The sequence below is a fragment of the Aegilops tauschii genome, chromosome 6 (genome assembly GCF_002575655.3).
Source record: "Aegilops tauschii subsp. strangulata cultivar AL8/78 chromosome 6, Aet v6.0, whole genome shotgun sequence".
In the NCBI taxonomy this organism is placed as follows: Eukaryota; Viridiplantae; Streptophyta; class Magnoliopsida; order Poales; family Poaceae; genus Aegilops; species Aegilops tauschii.
The window spans coordinates 398,295,773-398,310,967 of record NC_053040.3 but is presented as its reverse complement, the minus strand read 5'-3'; positions in this window follow the sequence as shown (position 1 = coordinate 398,310,967).

The window sequence follows — 15,195 nt, the reverse complement described above, 5'->3', positions numbered from 1 at the left end:
TGTACGCACCTAAGCACCTACACTAAGCGCAAAAGTGCTCACTCCAGACCCATGGAGGCAATGCGCGCGAGTGGCCAGCGGTTGTGCTAGATGGTCCATGACGCCGGCCTGTGGCATGGCGCCGAGGATCGTCTCCAGACGGTGTTGGCGACTGGCTGGTTCATGAGCATTGTCAATGCCAGCTATGACTCTCAGTTGGACCAGATGATCGTTGCCACCATCAAAAAGTTCATTGTCATCAAGAAGCTCGCGGACGACATCGCCGTACTCCTCCAGCCCGCGCACCCAGGCTCCTCATTGCCTGCCACCCTAATCGGCCTCCATGGCGAGAACCTCTTTCAAGCACTGGTGGCCCTGCGACTGCCCGCTGACGCAATGAATAATGTCCACCTGGAGGTCGCACTCGCCGCGAGGCGCCTCGCCCTACGAGAATTCATCAACCTACACATCCACGTGTACGAGGAAGTTGTGTACATAGGTATCTACAAGGCCGGTTAGGACGCTGCGATGTTGGCCTTCGTCAATCGGTTGGAAGCATTGGACGCATTTGTTGAGAAGCACCTTGACCTCGCCACAAAAACCGCCGCTCCTAAGCCGCCGGTCGATGTCCTGGTACACTGAGTCAAGGAGGAGGAGGTCGTACATTGATGGATGCATCTTTCTTCTTGCCTCCTGTAACCACCACTGCGATTGCATCATCATGGCCTTAATTTTTATTGCGCTATTGCATTCTCTTTCCAGTCAATACAGACATGTGAGATCCCTTTGCTCACATTTGGAGGCAATTATATGTGTCACTATAACTAGTACTCCATCCGTCAATTTACAAGTTGTGCTTACCTTTTCCATCAACTTCGTGCAACACACGGGCATCTTGCTAGAAACACTACAACATGTCGGACCGCATGTGACCAAACCGATGATGTGCCAACCTAGCTACTACCCTGCTTATCTGGCGGAAAAAGCCTCGCCATAGTGTTTCCAATCGTTATTTCTATCTATCGATCATGCCAAGGAGCAGAACTAAATGTTACAATTTATACATGTTTCTCTACTCCTATAAAAGACTCAGTTGGTGATGGTGGTGTGTCTGCCATCCATCATTTCTGACCATTAGAGATCTGCATCTAACGGTTGTGAGGTAAGTTGTGGCATTTTTGCAACAATAGCCCACTTCTCTGCTCCAATTTGCATAAAACCCCTTATTATCTTGAAAGCTACCACATCCCTCCCTCACCTCATCAAAATAGCCTGAGAAATATATTTTGAGTGAAAAGTAATATATTTTTAGTGGTATATATGTATATCAAAACAAGAGTGTTTTCTTTCAAGTTTGTGAACAATTACTATTCTACTTTGGATCCGTCGCAATGCACGGGCACATTGCTAGTAAAAGAAAAAGGCATGCCGTGTTCGCGTCGCACCCCCCACACGCCCGGGAATCGGGAGTACTCCACGGCCCGTACAACATGCCACATAGCTAGGGAAGGTGTGTTGCCTAGCATTTTCACTTTCATGTGGGACCGCAGTTGAGCAAATCGACTATCGGCAAACCGCACCCCGCCTGCCGCATTGGAAAACAGAAACGAGGAGGGGAAGATCTAGCTATAGCACGGAAGCCAAGAAATTTGGTGTTAGATGGGGCTCGTTGATAGAGTAGGAGCACTCCGTACTATTACTCCTACTACGAAGTTTGTACTACAGCTACTACCACTATACAACTAGGTACATGCACGGCACAGCATCGTAGGAACAAAAAATAGGAAGATCTTGTTTTGGGTGATTTATCTTTTTTCAGTCAACATAGTATGAATAATATGATGTGGGGCACCCATGAAGCTTATGTGGCTTGGTTCCATGGCTAGGAAAGGCTAGAGAAAAATAAATAGATAATGTGTTTAGAGTGCACTCCACTAAATAGATACTTTGGATCCATTGCAACGCACGGGCGGGCACATTGGTAGTAGTAAGAAACAAATTCTGGTTTTGTCGGGAGTTCGTACTGCGGGAGCACCACAAGGCTTGGTACATGTGTTAAATTTCCCTCTCGGGGCCCACGGGACCGAGCTTCAGTGGCTTAGTGCACCAGCCTATGAGTCAATGACATGTGGACCTTAACTGCGGCTGGCCCACATGTCATTCTCATGAAAGCAGAGCGGCGGTGGGACCGAGAGGGGTGAGGCGCAGGTCAGCGGACGAGGCTTGCCTGCTCCCCTCCCATGCTCTGATCCGTACTCCCACACCACTAATTTTCATCCAACGGTTATAATAGATTTCCTCGTGTGGGTCATCTATAGCCTCAAAGAAAGGTAAACAAAGGTCGTATTTCCATGAAATAATTTCCTGCATGAATCTATACACGCATGCAAGACCCTTTCCTTTCCTGCTCATCCTCCTCCAGATCATCAGTTGCGTTGACAATGTCGGTGCCAACGCTAGAGCGTCGCAACAGGTGCCTGCCTAAGCCATGTAGCATGATGTGGCGCCAGCGAGTACCACCTCCTCCGTGCCAACATCGGCGTCTGGGCCATGCACATGCAGCTTCTCCCGTAGTATTTTACCCGCATGTTCGACTGTAGTACCACACCGATCTAGGACGAGAGCATGGAGCTTGTGGCCAAGAAAAGTCTCTGCCCGGCAAATGCATGTTGAGGTGCTTGACTATTGTGACGTGCCGCACGACATCTACTAGCTCGCGCTCCGGATGAGCGGCAAGGTGTTGCTCCCGATCGTCATTGGTGTGACGGCAACGATGGCCAGGTGGGAGCCAGTGATCTACCCGGGGCACATAGCTCGACTTGGGCTCGAGATTCCGACCGCTTGCACCGTCCTGAGGATGTACCACTCAGTGACAAGGCTGGAATGCTGGATATGTATATGCGTGTGCTTGTGGGCAGGAGCAACCTGCGCAACGGATACCGGTTTGCGAACATGATATACTCGACGTAGTTGAGCCAGTGAGCCTGGAGGCATTCCTGCCGTCGTACGTTGACGCGCGGCTCAACGGCGTGTGGCCACGTGCCAGCATAGGTTAGCTACGGGGAAGCGGCATCGGTGTGGTTTGAGATGCCCAGCTGGTCGTTGTCGCGGCGGCGTTCGCGACTCACTCATTCGCGTTGAACCGGCTGGTGGTGGCCTGGCCGTGGCGAGGGTGCCACAGCTGGACGTCGGGGTGTTATGAGGCGTAGGGGGTTGTTTGGTTTCTAGCCACATCTTTCCACACTTTGCGACACCTCACCTTAGACAAGTTTGATCAAGTTAGGTGGGTGTGTGGTTCTAGCCACACCTAAGGCAAGAATTATTTATGAGAAGTGAACCCCACATGTCATAGACACAAAGAGTGTGGCAAGATTCCCTTAGGCAAGCCAAAGTGTGTCTAGCAATTTGAGCGACTCAAGTTAGGCAAGTGTGGCAAGTGTGGCAAAAAGTAATGTGGCAACATAAGGAAAACATAGTCATAATCCAAACAACCCCATAGTGTGGCAATATATGGCAAACATAGTCACAATCCAAACAGCCCCCTAGATGTCCATGGAAGGAAACTATGGCAATTTTGCAAAAAGATACCCACACCCCTCTCCACATTTGCAAATAAGGCCTTCCCTCATTCATCCTTTTCTCTCACAAGATAAACTAGCCATACAAATGCATCTTGATGTTCCGTGCAATGCACGGGCATCTTGCTAGTAACAAAAAATATCGAGTTTGGCACAAGTTCGTGCAGCGATAGCACCACAACGCCTGGCGCAGGAGTTACATTTCCCTCTCGGGGCCCACGGGACTGAGCTTCAGCGCCTTACTACACCTGCCTTTGAGTCAATAACATGTGGACCCGATAGGTGGCTGGTCCACATGTCATGCTCCTGAAGGCAGAGGGGCGGTGGGGCCGAGAGGGGTGAGCCGCAGGTCGGGGGACGTGTGGTGTCATGGGTTCAAGTGGCGTCGTGGGAATCACATGTGGCTATGGTAGAAACTTGATGCTCGCCGCATTTCAGCTAGCCCACATGTCATGCACACAAAGGCAGAGGGGCGGTGTGGCCGAGAGGGGTGAGGCGCACGTCGGGGGACGTGGTGCCATGGGTTGGAGCGGCGTCGTGGGAATTGCGAGGGGCAGTGTATGAACCGTGATGGTCACCGTAGTTCAACTTCCATGGACAAGCTGTCATGTCTACTGACACATGCATTCCATACCGATCATTGGATGCAGTAGTAGAGAATGCTAGGCAGATAAATAGTTCCTTATAGTCAAGCGGACCTACGCTATTTCTTGTTCCAAAGACATGCACACCATCGAAATAGGTCATCTATATCAATATACAGAGAGAGGAAATATTTTTTTACAAGAGAGGAAATAGTTCATCCATCCATAATGCCCTGCTGCTGGTGCAGCTTCTTGTTGTTGTTGTTGTTGTTGTTGTTGTTGTTCTCATTTTCTGTGGGAGACGGCTTCGCAACAAGCTCTTTGGACCTTGCAGCTATCTCGAAACTCACACGGGCATCGAAGGCAGCATATTTTATCCGCTCGTACGTCAAGGGATAATTCTCCCATCCAGATGACCTTAATGCTAGCGTCTCGTCACCCTTCTGAAGATTTGTTCCGAGCACAAAATTTGCTACGTCGAATAGGGATGGTGTCTGTTTATCACAATCTTCTACAGAATTTTGATTCTGGTTTGTAGGTCAGCGATGCTTTTAAAATCAAGGTTGTACGGCGCCAGCTTCTGTTTGTCCCCTTCGATGGCTGCCCCACAGAAGTATATATCCTCCCGAGATAAGAAATCATGGAGCTCACCTGGTATGGAGGGCGCGTGTATGATGTGGTACACCAAAACATCATCTTCGAGGCACAGCTGAAGGACGGCGGCGCGTTGGATCTTCCCAGTGGCACACTCCGTGTACTCTGCGTCGAGACCGATGACCTTCATCACCTTTTGGAGGGAGTTGGATACATTGTTTATCCACTTCCGAACAACCCTTGGGTGGTCGGTGACGGTGGCAACTATGCCCAACGAGCCTTCGATGAGGACATGTTGGACGCTAAAAACATGCATCTGGATCTCTTTCGCCATTTGGAACCGCTGGACCGGAGGGCTATGGTTTGGAGAATTAGGATTAGATGGCTAGTCTAACAGAAGAAGATGATTATTTAAAGGGGCTTCGGAATTACTCCAAGAGTATGTGAAGAGGTTAAAACAATGTGAATGCAGCGGGGTTTGGATGCAAATGAAGATGAAGGAGAGGTGAAGAAGCCGAGGAAAATCGGTTCCCGGTGGAGAAGTAAATGGGAGAAGTGGCCTGCAGGCAGTTGATTAGACGGCTAGGTAGACTAAACGAAAAGGCTATGCGGGTAGACTGAGGAGTGGTACATGTCCATGTATGTGCCCATCCTTCTAGCGCTACATGTGCCACTGGCTAGTTGAGGTCACTCTTTCGAATCACCGTGGCGAGACATTTTATGATTCCATTTTATTTCTATACCCCTCCTAACAGGTGGGACCTATGCAAATAGATATATAAAAAATGTGTCGTAGCTGGTTCGGATGGATATTGGCGCATACGTGGGAGACACAACATTCTCTGGTTAAGAATATGCAGTTATCCTTGATGTCTACTATGCAACTTTATTCTTGTAGACTCGTGTTGGGCCTCCAAGCGCAGAGTTTTGTAGGACGGTAGCAATTTTCCCTCAAGTGGATGACCTAAGGTTTATCAATCCGTGGCAAGTGTAGGATGAAGATGGTCTCTCTCAAACAACCCTGCAATCAAATACAAGAAATCTCTTGTGTCCCCAAACACACCTAATACAATGGAAAATTGTATTGGTGCACTAGTTCGGCGAAGAGATGGTGATGAAAGTGTAATATGGATGGTAGAAATATATTTTTATAATCTGAATAAATAAAAACAGCAAGGTAGCAAATAGTAAACGGGCAAAAAAAACGGTGTTGCAATGCTTGAAACCAAGGCCTAGGGTCCGTACTTTCACTAGTGCAATCTCTCAACAATGCTAACATAGTTGGATCATATGATTATCCCTCAAAGTGCAGCAAAGAATCACTCCCGAGTTCCTATTAGTGGAGAACAAAAGATAGAAATTGTTTGTAGGGTACGAAGCCACCTCAAAGCTATTCTTTCCGATCAATCTATCCTAAAGTTCGTACTAGAATAACACAAGCTATTCTTCCCGATCGATCTAATCAAGAGTTCGTACTAGAATAACACCAAAGCAAATACATATTCATAATACTCAATCCACACAAAGAACTACAAGGAGACCCCAAAGTTTCCGTCGGAGAAAAGATAGTAAAAACGTGCATCAACCCCTATGCATAGATTACCCCAATATCACCGCGGGAATCCGCGAGTTGAATGCCATAACACATATCAAGTGAATCAATACGATACCCCATTGTCACCACAAGTATTCATATTGCAAGACATATATCATGTGTTCTCATCTCTGAATATTCAATCCGACAAGACAAAAACTTTGAAGGGAAAAGATTCAATTCATCATAACAAGAGTATAGAGGGGAGAAACATCATATGATCCGACTATATTAATAAAACCCATGATATAGATCACGAGAGAGAGAGAGAGAGATATATTAAACACATAGCTACTGGTACAAACCCTCAGCCCCAAGGGTGGACTACTCCCTCCACATCGTGGTGGCCGCCGGGATGATGAAGATGGCCACCGGAGATGATTCCCCCCTCTGGCAGGGTGCTGAAACGGGTCTAGATTGGTTTTCGGTGGCTACAGAGGCCTGCGGCGGCGGAACTTCTGATCTAGGTTAACCCTGATGGGTTTCGGAATATTTGGGAATTTATAGTGCAAAGAAGGGATACGTCGAATAAATTATTCGTGACTTGCTTGTATGACCAATATTGTGATTGTCAAGCCTCAAAAGATTTCACTTTCTAAACCAATGTGAAGCTACCACTAGGCATGATATGATTTCAACTTCATGACATTCAATTTATTCAACAATTTACTCATAAGATAAAAGTGAAGCACAAGAGTAAATGACAAACTACTTCAAAAAGATATAAGTGAAGATCATGCGAGTAGTTCAGTAAATAGGTAGCTATTTGAGGACTCTCTCTTATTTAAAAACTTTCAGATCTAAGTAATTTATCAAAACAGAAAGCAAAACAAAACAAAATGACATTTCAAGGATAGCACACATCATGTGAAGAAGCAAAAACTTAGGCTGAACCGATACTTACCGATAATTGTTCAAGCAAGAAAGGTGGGATGCCTACCGGGGCATCCCCAAGCTTAGATGCTTGAGACTTCTTGAAATATTATCTCGGGATGCCTTGGGCATCCCCAAGCTTGAGCTTTTGTGTCTCCTTAATTCCTCTCATATCACGGTTTTCCTAAATCTCAAAAGCTTCATCCACACAAAACTCAACAAGAACAAGTGGGATAAGTTAGTATAAACCAATGCAAGAACCTTATCATTCTCTACTGAAGAAAATCACTAAAATTATTATTCAACATTGCATACTAAATGCCTCTGCATATTTAATACTCCTATCCTCAAATAGAATCATTAAACAAGCAAGCATATGCAAACAATGCAAACATAACAGCAATCTGCCAAAACAGAACAGTTTGTAAAGAATGCAAGAGTATCAATACTTATTCAACTCCAAACATTATGAAATTCTACCACACTGTAGAAAATTTATCAGATCTTGTTATGCAAAAAGTTTCAACATTTTATCACATTCTGACTTTTCTAGGGAATTTTTGCAACAGCGGTAAACTTTCTGTTTTCAAACAGCAACATGTAGACTTGTAGAATAAGCATGGCAAAGGCTATCAATGACACTTTTATTTAAATAAAAGATGCTAAACATTATTTTAAATAACAGCAATCAAATCCTAACAAAATAAATTGATGCTCCAAGCAAAACACATATCATGTGATGAATGAAAACATAGCTCCAAGTGAGGTTACCGATAATGTTGGAGACGAAAGAGGGGATGCCTTCCGGGGCATCCCCGAGCTTAGTTGCTTGTATATTCCTTGAATGTTACCTTGGGGTGCCTTGGGCTATCCAGCTTAGGGTCTTGTCACTCCTTATTCGCCTTATATCGATATCTCACCCAAAACTTGAAAACTTCAATCACACAAAACTTAACGGAACTTTGTGAGATAGGTTAGTATGATAAAGAGCAAACCATTCCACTTTTGGTACTGCCAAAGACAAGATTAATAATTGTTCTCACACAAATCCTACTGTATCATATCATTTCTACAATATATATTGAGCAATATAAGCCATAGAAACTAGAAAGCAAGCAAACTATGCATTGAAAACAGAATTTGTCAAAAACAGAACAGTCTGCAGTAATCTGTACTCAAACCATACTTCTGGTACTCCAAAAATTATGAAAAAAACTGTACCACGTGAGAAATTTGTATATTGAACTCGTGCAGAAAGAATCAACTCAAAACCACTCTTCTGTTAAAAATGAGACTTGTTTTTGTGAGCGCAAAAGTTTCTGTTTTTCAGCAGGGTCGAATCAACTATCACCCATCATGATCCCAAAGGCTTTACTTGGCACTTTATTGAAACAAGAACAATAAAACATGATTAATACAGTATCATAATCATTTGAACACACAAAAACAGTAGGTAAAAGTGTTGGGTTGTCTCCCAACAAGCGCTTTTCTTTAATGCCTTTTAAGTTAGGCATGATGATTTCAATGATGCTCGCATACAAGATAAGAATTGAAACATAACAAGAGCATCATGAAGCATAAGTTTCTCTCTCATAATAAATTTCAATAGCATCATGAATAGATTCATCAATATAACCATCAGATAAAACATTCTTTTCATGGTCCACAAGCATAGAAAATTCATTACTCCCTATGGCATACATGTCATCATAATAATCATCATAGAAAGCAACTTTATTGCCATAGTCAATTGAAGCCTCTTCCAAAATAGTGGATGTATCACTAAGTAATGTCATGACCTCTCCAAATCCACTTTCATCAATATTGTAATAAGATTCAACACCCTCCATAATAGTGGGATCACTACTACCTAGAGTTGACACTCTTCCAAACCCACTTTTATCAATGTAATCATCGTAAATAGGAGGCATGCTATCATCAAAATAAGTTTGATCATTCAAAGTAGGGGGAAAAAATATCATCTTCATTAAACATAGCCTCCCCAAGCTTGGGACAAACATTAATTGCAGCAAATAAATTCTCAAACATGGCATTCTCATCAAGCATAGCATCCCCAAGCTTGTGGCTTGGCATATCATAAGCATAATCATTCTCATCATTAATAGTATGAATGGCACCAACGGTATAACAATTGATATCATCATAATTTCCCAAGTTCGTGCCAAAAAGATTTCCAATATTATAATAAGTATCATTATCTTCCCAATCATAATCATCACAACAAGCAATAGGCATAACAAAATCATCATCAAGAGTATCATCTTCCAAAATTATTTTTGATTCATTTTCATGAGGCACAACAATAATAGGAGCAACATTATTTGGGAGAGATACCTTTTTACCTCTCTTCTTTCTTCTTTTCTTCTTCTTCACCACATCATGTGTGGGTTTAATTAATCTTTTCAAGCTTCTTATTGATGAGATTGGTTGGATAGGAAGCTCCTCCTCGTTACCTGATTCATCATAATAAACACTAGGAGGGTTTTGGGAAACATTTTCCCTTTCATTAGTACTCTTTTCATATTCTATTTGTTTTCTTGACTTTAGATAGTTGGCAATATAAGGATTCTCAATGCAATTTACCGCACAAAACATAAAAATTTCTTCTAGATCAAAATCAAGAAATCTCTCGAGATTACATTTTGGAATACCCTCAGTTATGCGTTTCATTTCCTCATACCCCAAAAGAAGATGAAGCTCTTTATCAAGTTATCACATTTTTTGGACACTATTTGATCATGAAAGAATCTGCATTGAAGATTTAAATGACCATGTTCATTGCAAAGTTCACAAGGCTGGAGGAAAAAATTAAACCTTTCAGCACAATCATCTAGCCTCTCTTGCAACATTTTCGTTTCCATATATTTATGCTTCTTACAAAATCTATCTTCCCTTTTTGGTGTGTAAAGGCACTCCCAATTCCCTCCACAAAAAGTGACATGCTTATAAGAAACATTTTTGTCATGACTAGTGCAATCATCATTAGCATTTTGGATATTCAAAGAATGCATACTAACAACATTGCAATCATGATCATCATTCACATATTTTGTGCCAAGCATTTTATTGACTTCTTCTTCTAACAATTGAGCACAATTTTCTGATCCATCATTTTCAAGAAAGATATTATAAAGATGATCAATAATATGATGTTCCATTTTTATGTAGTTTTCTTTTATAAACCAAACTAGTGATAAAACAAGAAACTTAAAGATTCAATTGCAAGATCGAAAGATATACCTTCAAGCACTCACCTCCCTGGCAACGGTGCCAGAAAAGAGCTTCGTTGACGGGATGTGAGTGCCGCTTTCCTAACCTCCCCGGCAACGGCACCAGAAAAGAGCTTGATGTCTACTACGCAACTTTATTCTTGTAGACTTGTGTTGGGCCTCCAAGCGCAGCGTTTTGTAGGACAGTAGCAATTTTCCCTCAAGTGGATGACCTAAGGTTTATCAATCCGTGGGAGGTGTAGGATGAAGATGGTCTCTCTCAAACAACCCTGCAACCAAATACAAGAAATCTCTTGTGTCCCCAACACACCTAATACAATGGAAAATTGTATAGGTGCACTAGTTCGGCGAAGAGATGGTGATAAAAGTGTAATATGGATGGTAGAAATATATTTTTATAATCTGAATAAATAAAAACATCAAGGTAGCAAATAGTAAACGGGCACAAAAACGGTGTTGCAATGCTTGAAAACAAGGTCTAGGGTCCGTACTTCCGCTAATGCAATCTCTCAACAATGCTAACATAGTTGGATCATATGATTATCCCTCAAAGTGCAGCAAAGAATCACTCCCGAGTTCCTATTAGTGGAGAAAAAAGATAGAAATTGTTTGTAGGGTACGAAGCCTTCCGATCATCTATCCTAAAGTTCGTACTAGAATAACACAAGCTATTCTTCCCGATCGATCTAATCAAGAGTTCGTACTAGAATAACACCAAAGAAAATACATATTCATAATACTCAATCCACACAAAGAACTACAAGGAGACCCCAAAGTTTCCGTCGGAGAAAAGATAGTAAAAACGTGCATCAACCCCTATGCATAGATTACCCCAATATCACCGCGGGAATCCGCGAGTTGAATGCCATAACACATATCAAGTGAATCAATACGATACCCCATTGTCACCACAAGTATTCATATTGCAAGACATATATCATGTGTTCTCATCTCTGAATATTCAGTCCGACAAGACAAAACTTTGAAGGGCAAAGATTCAATTCATCATAACAAGAGTATAGAGGGGAGAAACATCATATGATCCGACTATATTAACAAAGCCCATGATATAGATCATGAGAGAGAGAGAGATTAAACCCATAGCTACTGGTACAAACCCTCAGCCCCGAGGGTGGACTACTCCCTCCTCATCGTGGTGGCCGCCAGGATGATGAAGATGGCCACCGGAGATGATTCCCCCCTCCGGCAGGGTGCCGGAATGGGTCTAGATTGGTTTCGATGGCTACAGAGGCCTGCGGCGGCAGAACTTCTGATCTAGGTTAACCCCGATGGGTTTCGGAATATTTGGGAATTTATAGTGCAAAGAAGGGGTACGGGAGGCCACCGAGGTGGGCACAACCCACCTGGGCGCGCCAGGTGGGCCTGGGGCGCCTAGGTGGGTTGTGCCCCCCTCGGGGCACCCCCCAGGTGCTGCTCTGGCCCAATGGGTGTGTTCTGGTCCATAAAAAATCACCGTGGAGTTTCGTTGCATTTGGACTCCGTTTGGTATTGATTTCCTGCGATGTAAAAAACAAGCAAAAAACAGCAACTGGCACTGGGCACTGGGTCAATAGGTTAGTCCCAAAAAATGATATAAAGTTGCTATAAAATGATTGTAAAACACCCAAGAATGATGAAATAACAGCATGAATACTTCATAAGTTATAGATACGTTGGAGAAGTATCAATCCTCAAAAAAGAAAAAAGCCCTTCTTCACGCTTCCGCATGCACGAGAATTTGGTTCTGCTCCAATATGGATGATACCTGGAGGATGAAGTGAACCCAGAGGGATGCTAGCACGGGAGACCTATTTCCGCTATACAGTACTACTCCGTATGTTCCTACTAGTAGTAGTACAACTGTGGTACACTTGATAGTCGAAATATTATTCATCCGGTCCTCACAGTGAAGTGACAAGACCCTGCCCCCGAGGTGACACTAGTCCAGGCGGCGTGTTCGGGTTACCAAAGTCAGCCTCACCTTGTGCATTATGCAGTCACTGTCACCGCCGCTGTATACCATGCCTCGCCTCGTCTCCCTCTGCCCTAGTACCACTCCATCTCCATCTCCGTCTCGCCGGAGATCCTGAGGACACTCTTCATCATCTCACTGTGCCCCCGCATACCCCCACCTCGCTCGCCTCCCCCAGTACCATTATTCCCTCGCTAGCTTCTCCAGCACCGAGAGCCTTCTCCCCTGTAAATCAATCCCCCAAAAACTCCACCTTCCAAACTCCACCATGGCCGAACGTGAACCGCGCAGCATCCATATGAGCCGCAATTGGAGCAATATCCCAGTGACATCCTCGACCTCTGTTGTTCGTGTATGCATATGTTGAGCGTCATGCGGCTGGCTGCATGCTCGAGGGACATGCACACAGCCATCGTCAAAGCGAGGCCTAAGCTTTTCAAGACACCCTGCTTGCTGCTATCTAGTCTTGCGAGATTTGCTCACCATGATACGGAGGCGTACATGATGCCCCTCGACTTCAATTCGACCTCCATTAGCCAAAACTTCTTTGCAGGTATGTACTGGGTCGTCATACATCATTTCCCTCGACTTCGATCCTATCACCATCGCCTGAACCTTCTTGGCAGGTATGTACTGGATTGGCATGAACTCCCATTGGATGGCTGGCATCAGAGAAGACGGGAGAAAGTTGGTGCTCGTGAACTTTTCTAGACCTCCCATGAGATTATCCTTCCTCCATTGGATTATATAGGGTTTTACCGTCGCGGTCCAAGTCATCTAGATTACCACGTCAGTTGGACGGACCTTGTTTTGCAGAAGATTGTAATCTACCAAGTGCCCACACGACATGCGGATTATGCAGACTTCAAGCTAATTGCCTTGTTCGACCATGGACTCGCCTATCTTTATGCCGGTGCCTTCTTTAGCTGGAGACAACTCAGCTCGCGGTGGATCGTCAAAGCTGGTACACAATTCTGTGATGCTATTCAACACAATGGCATCATCTACTCAATCGACAAAGCAGATGGCACCACGTATTGCTGGGACGGCGCATGTAAGTTGTTTTCGTCTGATGTTAATGATAACGCCATGATACTGTTTGAACTTTTTGTGATGATTGGCATATCCCTGTTTGAGCAGAATTTGAGTAGAACTATAGCAATGTATTAGAGATGCCGTAAATCAGCTATATTTGGAATGAGTTAATTCATGTGATTGTGACCATGTCATTACAGCCAATTTGTACCCTTGAATAATCAAACGGTTAGGAAGATATGGATATTCTCCTTATTTTATAGTAATCTATATACTACTAAATATGAGTGTGTATCAATAGCCATGTTAGTTTCCTCATTTTCATGATGTACAAACATGCATCACACTGTTGGTTTCATCTAACCATACATTAGGGAAGTAAATGTGCATACGGAGAACTTTATATTTGGAAGTAGTGAAATCCTGTAATGCTTACCATGTGTACATACCTATATTCGCCCTTCAGCAATCAATGCCTAGAATAATATCCTCACAAAAATTTTGCCCACAGAACATGAGTATATACCAATGCATGGTCTGTTAGTTTCCTTGAAGAATTTGTTTGTGAGGACAGAACATGATTACATAACATGCATGACATGGTAGTTTCCTGTGAAGAATCGATTGCGAGATAACATGAGTATAACCATGCATGGCACTTCTATATTTTCGAACCCAATATACATTTCCCTGTATTTTCCTCTCAGTTCCAACAGGGACATATCAATGTTGTTTCTTGCATTATCCTACTCATACTTTGAACAATGCTGATCTTACATTAACAATGCTTGTCCTTTTTTATATGATGCAGTGTCCCTACAGTTACAGCCCTTTGTAATCACACCACCTTTGCCAAAAATAGGAAAGTACAACTGGTTCCTCGCTCGATCAGACAACGGCAAAAGACTGATGATCATTAGCACACATGAGCCGGAAAAGTTATATTGCAAAAAACCCCACTGTGTACAAGCACCGTGAAATACGTGAGTATCTGGACAGTGGTTGTTACGTCTATGAGCAGGATACCAGCTTGTTGGGGCCTTCAGGATTTTTGAGTTGGAGGTTGATGTCTACTACGCAACTTTATTCTTGTAGACTCGTGTTGCGCCTCCAAGCGTAGAGTTTTGTAGGACAGTAGTAATTTTCCCTCAAGTGGATGACCTAAGGTTTATCAATCCATGGGAGGTGTAGGTTGAAGATGGTCTCTGTCGAACAACCCTGCAACCAAATACAAGAAATCTCTTGTGTCCCCAACACACCCAATACAATGGCAAATTGTATAGGTGCACTAGTTCAGCGAAGAGATGGTGATAAAAGTGTAATATTGATGCTAGAAATATATTTTTATAATCTGAATAAATAAAAACAGCAAGGTAGCAAGTAGTAAACGGGCACAAAAATGGTGTTGCAATGCTTAAAAATGAGGCCAAGGATCCGTACTTTCACTAGTGCAACCGCTCAACAATGCTAACATAGTTGGATCATATGATTATCCCTCAAAGTGCAATAAAGAATCACTCCCGAGTTCCTATTAGCGGAGAACAAAAGATAGGAATTGTTTGTAGGGCACGAAAATACCTCAAAGCTATTCTTTCCGTTCAATCTATTCAAGAGTTCGTACTAAAATAACAAAAAGCTATTTTTCCGTTCGATCTATCCTAGAGTTCGTACTAGAATAACACCAAAGCAAATTCATATTCATAATACTCAATCCACACAAAGACCTATAAAGAGA